This window comes from Neodiprion lecontei, chromosome 7 (assembly GCF_021901455.1).
Source record: "Neodiprion lecontei isolate iyNeoLeco1 chromosome 7, iyNeoLeco1.1, whole genome shotgun sequence".
Taxonomy (NCBI): domain Eukaryota; kingdom Metazoa; phylum Arthropoda; class Insecta; order Hymenoptera; family Diprionidae; genus Neodiprion; species Neodiprion lecontei.
In genome coordinates this window covers 22,376,403-22,383,470 of record NC_060266.1, presented here as the reverse complement: position 1 = coordinate 22,383,470, position 7,068 = coordinate 22,376,403, and positions in this window count along the sequence as shown.

The following is a 7,068-nucleotide window of genomic DNA, read 5'->3' as shown; positions in this document are numbered from 1 at the left end:
TCTTACGTGATGCCATCAGGAATCGAATGGCGCTACCGACAGGGGAATAATTTCCAGAGAATGACGATAAATAACGGAAACTCGATCCATCGGGATGAAAGAACGCTGATTGTGCGATTTTGCCTGACCAAACAGTCCAGGATGTGTTCATGAGCGTAAAGTCGCGCAGGATGTTCCGATAAAGTGAAGTGTCCCGTAGGCTGTTGATTTGGTACCTGAACCTTGATTCGCGGAACTGAATTCCAATTTTACTTCTATTCTACTCGAAAATCTTCGTCTACCCGAAACCCCGTCTGACGACAAGGGTGTGTTTTCTTAACCCAGAAGCTGAGCATTATCGAAACACGATCCAGCTTTCGAGATAATTTTCTTAGGTGTAACGTTGAAATTCGAAGCGTCACCGTGGCTTGTCTTGTCTTGTTTTGTTTGTTTTGGATAGGAACGCGCTTCTCGGAAGTTGAGAAGTGGAGAGTTTCGAAGCTCTTGTCATCTCGTAAGCTCCGGGTGTTTACCAATCGCGACTAACTTCTCGCCCTTAGTCGAGCGAATAGTCATTTTTGAGTTTACATTTCAACGTGTTTGTGTGCTTATTAACCGAGCGAAATATGCTTCTAGAGAATATTCAGTGAGTATACCGTCTACAACAAGCCCCGGTAATCCCCCGTGACTCGAAAGCTGTATGTCATTATATGTTTCGCCGTTATTGTACCTTGTTATCCGTCAATACAGATCGCGGTACTTGTTATAGGAACCTTTGTGTCTCCGCGAAAATTCACGGTACACTTCTCATTTTAGCGAGCTTGTATCTCTCCGTAAGCTTACTAACGATAAACATAGAAGCGTCCCTGCCTCTCGAAGCTCAATGTCATCTGAACTCGTGCATATGAAACGTAATTGCGGCAGAATGGATGGCGGAATAATTGATAGCAAAATCGATCAGAGCCATTATCAGTCGGCGGCATTGTGCAACAGCATCACGTACACTGCAAGCGTTCGTCGACGCGACACCGGAAATAGGGGGGCTGGTAAGGGGTGGATGACGCGAGCTGCAAGGACGTGCTCCTTGACCCGTATTGTATTTCGAGGAAATTGTACCGCGTCACATGCACTCGGCTAATATCCCGGGGCTGGCAGTTGGCGGATATCATCTCTCCTCTCGTCACCAGGTCTCGATAGACATCCGTAAAACCCAACTCGTGCCTAATCCCGAGTCCCGAGTCCCGGAAAACGGAGAACAAGGGTGCGTGGAAGATGGTATCAGCCCTGATCATCAGCTCGTTGTAAATTAATCCGCACATCGCGCGGTCTCGGATCCAGTGAGTTAATTAAAATTTTTCAACCCACATCCCACCACGCTGCCACCAAAAACTCTTCTCGATATATTTCATCAGTGCCAAAATACCAGAGATTCGTTTTTTTTTCTCACTTTTTTCTCACCCCTCGAGAATGATGAACACAAATTCTACCGCGTCTCCGAACCCGCTTGCAAATCCTTTTGAATCTTGCAATCAGCGTTATTTATTGGAAGCCAAGAAGCGTGTCCCACGCTCCCGGTTCTTTCTCGCAAAATTCAGTCGTAGATCACGAGTTTCAGCCCGGGTAGGGTGCGGAATAATGGGCTTGCGCGATTGGGAAGAAAAATAAGTACGATGATCAGGTGCTAACGAGAATCTGTAGCTGCCAAATTGAACGAACTTCACTTTTCGCTACCTAAACTCTACGACAATTCAATATCGTGCTAATCGCAGTCATTTTGGGACAGAAATATTTCGTGGATTATTTGACGAACCAGAGAAATAGGAATTCCGATGTAATAACCACCTGCTATTTGGTATCTCGGAGTGTGGTTGTCATCAGTTCGAACTTGGAACGTTCGAATGGTGGAACGAGTATGAAGAACGCGGTCAATTTGCAGAAACATCCATATTCATCATCGACCTGATCTTATTGGAACTGAATATTCATGCAGCCGCGGTGAGTTCCGACTCGGAGTGAATAAAGTGATTTAAGAATCGTTGACTAACTTTTCCCTCTTACCCGGAGCCGTCGAAACTACCGAAAAGATTCTGACTCAGGAAAGTTTACGTCTTGTTCGTGTCGCACACACGGTTATAATACCGCTTCGAGGCCCCGGGAACGTCTCCCGTTATTCTATTGAAGAGTTAGGCCAACTTTCCAAAATGGGCTTTCTACTCCGTTCCCTTTTTCGCCCCTGAAAATTGTGTACAGAACCTGGAAAACTTTTCTAAAATCCATGCAGATTCTATTCCGTTATACGTGTTATTTTCGAAATGGTGAGCTGGGGGGCGGATGAGGTACGCAGCTGTGAAGTTGCGGCAACGGTTCTTGAGGAAATAAGCTCGAGCTTTTCTCCCACCGTTTCTTACGCCGATCATTGAGGTCAACTGAACACGACCGGGTCGGAGGATTGCTTCCATCTTTCATGGAATGGTTCTTTCCTTGGTGCTTTCCGGAAAAACAAATTTCAACCACCGCTCCCCAAAAGTGGTTCGTCGGAAAATTGTACTTTTTATTAATATTATTTCGAGACAATCATACGTCGAGTATTTACTCGATCACTATATTCTTAATCCTAATTGATCACTTGGAATGAATATTACGCTGCACACATTTATCAAAATCCCTGTAAAGTCATAAGGTATTGAGACCTTAACTTTACCGATGTTTTAAAGAATCAATTTCGGTTAGGACAACTGCAAGAGCTTTTTCTGCGATGCTTCAACAACACCGAGATATTTTTTCTTAGATTTTGAATGAAGTGTGACCAATTAAGTCTGCGCTACAAAAACCTCTTCGAAATATACGAAAATAGCAAACGCTGCAATAAAATTAAAAGGATGATCGACTTTTGGCCAACCAATGTCGTTATCCAAAGGCAGTAGAAATAGTAAACGTCCACAATCATCTCGATTCACAGGAAACAGTTGAAGTTTGTTTTATAAAAAAACGCTGTACTAAAATACATTGAAGTTGATTAGATTATTTTTTAATCTTCCCAATTCTCCCGAAACTTCTTTGATCTCGGAATAAAAAATCGAGGAGATGAATCTAACATATGGCTACCGAAACGGAGGGGATCTCTTGGAAAAAACGATGACTGGTCAAATTTCTTACCACATTTAAGGCAGTACCTTCGTAACGTTTGGCAGAATTGAAATAAAGCTCAATCACGAATTCCTCGCCAGTGGTTATTTTCCACGGGTAGCATCTGGTGGCTGCTGCTGCTGCTGCTGCTGAACGCGGTAATATGAGCCAGCAATATGTATAAATGCGAATAAATTTTTGGCGAGCATCAAGATGGGGTTCATATCGCTCGCGTTGCGGGCGAAGGTGTAACACCCCGGTGTTAAGTTGGCGTTATGGTAATGCCGGGGCTTCTTGAGGCGATGTTTGCGGCGGCGATTTATGCTCGTCACGGTGGTCAGCCTGGGCAGGGACGGGACCCTCCATCCCTTATTTTCATCCACCCGTGTCAGTGCGCGAAGGCGAAGCGCAGGCCTGGAGTTTATTGGTTATACCGGGGATGGAGAACCTTGGGAAACTTGATTTATGAATTATCAAATCCAATAGGGCCTGCCCTTCTGACCCAAGTCTAAACCAAGCTCGAATCGATTTCTCGCAAACATTTGCGGCCCTCTGTTCATACCGCGGATGCTAAAATCAACAATTTCTCAAAATACCGCCGGCTGACTTGACTTCGAATTAAAGCCACCGGCGAAGTTTGTCTTTTCCAAAGAAACGCCAACGAGGATTTCCACGCAAATATACTCACACGAGCAATCTCTGTATAAACCTTGCTCTAAAATCATCACTACAAATTGATCTGTAATTTACACTCGAGGAAGAATCGGGATTATTATTTGATGACAAATAATACTCTTCAACGTGAATTCGGTTATCGTTATTATACAGAAGCTTGACGGATATCGGCAAATATTTTCATTATTATATACCGAAATTTCTGTTTGAAGAGAAACTTGACAAATGTCCAGGAAAAATTGCCGCAAACTTTCTCGAACCTTTGAATTATTCGACGGGTCATTTCTCGGGAAGTCAAACATTTTATTATTTCTCACTAATACGATTCGGTGAAAATCCTTTTAAACGGCCTCAAAGACAAAAACTGAGCATCAAAAACGCTTCCTCGGGATGATTTTTTCACTTTGAAGTCAATTGAGGTTTATAAATAAAATTGTCATATCACGTCGGGTTTCATAGCGAAAAGCATTCATTAATTTTTTTTTCTAATTTTATAAATGAGCGTCACAAAACTTTATTTTTCATTGAAAAAGCTCAGCTCTTTTTGAAATATTTGCTTTCATCTTGCAGGCAGTTATCGTGGTATTCCACTTCTGACACCACTGTAACAAACTTGGCGTTTCGAAATTAAATCGGGTTGATTGACCGCTAAAGAAGTGACCAAAAAAGGTATAAATTAAAAGACGGGAAAAATGTTTCATTAGCGACACTTGTTTCTTGGTGTGAGTCAATAACCAGACTATTTTTACAATAATATCGATTGACGTAGCATGTCTTTGATCTGTGACGACTACTAGATCAGAAAAAGGGGGTGAAACGAGTGATTTTTCACCTTTTGTAACATTTATCTTGTAACCGTGGTTTTGAGACATGATATCTAAATACAAACTTGCTTTCTTTTGTTGACCAGGTATACGTAATACGAACAACTATTCGAGATATTAGTGAATTTTTTATTATTGCATAGTGCAATTAACCAGAAGTTGCTGGTTTCAGCAGGTTCCTATTTTGGATAATATCTATCGGATTACATCGTAAATATTTCAGCTCCCTGTGATTTCAAGCCACATTTGGCAGAAGGGATGTTTTTTTTTTTTTTTATTCTAGATTAAACCATCAAAATTATGAAAGGTCGTTCTTTACCCAAACCGATACTTTTTATCGTACGAAATTGACAAGAGTAGAAAATCGAGAATTCGTTTTTCCCCACTCATTCTTCGGCATCGATCTTGGGTTGCGAAGGAAGTGCGAAGCACATGCCCCCTAACGCGGGTAGGATGGTAGGAATGCCGATGTAGGAAATGTCACTTACTCCCAGAACACTTCACCTTGGAATAAAATTATTATTTACATAATTGGATGGGTTCGGAAGAGTTTTCGGGGTATCATCAAAACGATTTCCGCGTTCACAGTCTTCGAGGACGATAAAAGCACCCAGGGAAACGATCACCACCGTTCTCGTCCGTTGACGGGCTACGTTTAACTCTGGTTCCGGTGACGTCGGCCTCCCCAAGAGAAACTCACCCCCCGCGTACGAAAGCGGGAAAAAAGATGGAGGAAATCGAAGAGGGACGGAAAAACGGTTACGCGGCTGTTTGCTCATGCAGGCTGCGGAATTCGAGATAGTTATTGAGGCTTTGCCACCACGTTTTGATTACAATCTTCACGATTTTTGATACCCGTTTCCTTTCGAAGGACGATTATCTTCTTCCTCCAAAGCCTCGAGAGTGGATCGGCTCAGCTTACTCATACTTTGATTAATCAGACCACGGGCTTCAGCTCCTCATTTCAGTTATTTCCTAAAATCTTTTCTTTTTTTATTTTTTATTTTCTTGAATTACCTTCTCACTCGTGGATGAAACTCAGGGGTGAATGATCGACTGATTCGAGGCCGAGGGTGCCGACGTTTCGCCGTTTCACCATTTCACCCTTCACTTTCGAAGCAAAGACGTCTCTGGAGGTGCTTTACAGATTAGAGGCCATCTGCAAGGTGGAGCTTGGCAATGACAGGCTCAGCTTTTTACCCCGCTATCAATCAGCACTCGCAGCCTACTTGTCTTCGTATTTTGCACCACGGTCGCGTCTTCTTGCTGCTGGATCTTCGACGCTCGCCGAGTCTGGTCTCTCGGATCAGGACCACGTCCTCGTTCGGTGCGAGCACCTGGTGACAGCGGTGGGATTGGACCGGAAGAGAAACGGAGTAATGGATGAATGAGGCGGGGGTTGGGACCCCCTCATTAATTCGTACACACCGAGACTGCCGAACCAATAACGCCGGAAAGCGGGACTCGCTCCCTCGACACGTTGGGAGGAAGTCGATGAGGAAACGGGGCAACCGCTTCCGGCTTGCTTCGAGCCACGCGCGGATTCAACGCCGGCGACGTCTTAATTTGTCAACATGTCACTTAATCCGGAATAACAGGAGACCGGCTTCGCCGACGGCACTTTGTGACGCTTCATTTACACCACTGCGAAATACCCCTTACTCTGAATTCACCAGCCTTTGGCCAAAAATTGAGACCAGTGAATCGAATCCAAGTTCATTCGAGTGGAGCTCGAGAAGGAGAATGGTCAGGAAATGAACCGCTCATGGAAATGGAAATCGAACTTTACGAGCGTGGATTGAGTTTTATTTAATATAAAAAGCATGTTGATCGAGCTTACTTTACTTATTCCAATTCTTATTTTTTATTTCAAACCATGATTATAACATTTTTTGTCTGTTTGAAAAGAAAGAGTCGCACATTTTTTCAGGTAAAATCGAATTTCCACTTCAAACTGTCGATATTATACGTAACGAAAAGATAATTCAGATTATAGCAAAGAGCATCGACTAGTCCAAAATACTGTCTCTAAATTTGAAGTTATTCGGTTCAGCCATGTTTTTCAAAGTTCGTAACGACCACCAAAAATGTCGCTTAATGAAATGGTTAACGTTATCGTCGATAACAATGCTTCCTACAAATTAATTTCGATAAAAAAAAAATGCGTGAACGAAGCTCGATCTAATTACTTTTGAATTAAAAAAAAAATTCGGTTGTCGAGGTATAAATTCTCGAATTCAGCCCTTTCTTCATTCGTCTATTCTGATATTATAATGCATCGAGTAAATTTGTCATTTTTCATTTCCCTCTTTTTCAGTCCCTTTTGAGGTTTTATTTCCAGTCTCAGCCGTCGGATTGAGACACCCTTGTACGCGTAATTGGGGACGTTAATTTTGATTTTCCTCCCTCTTAATCTACCTCCATCTTTTTTCTCATTCTTTGAAATACTTTTATCGAGGAATTA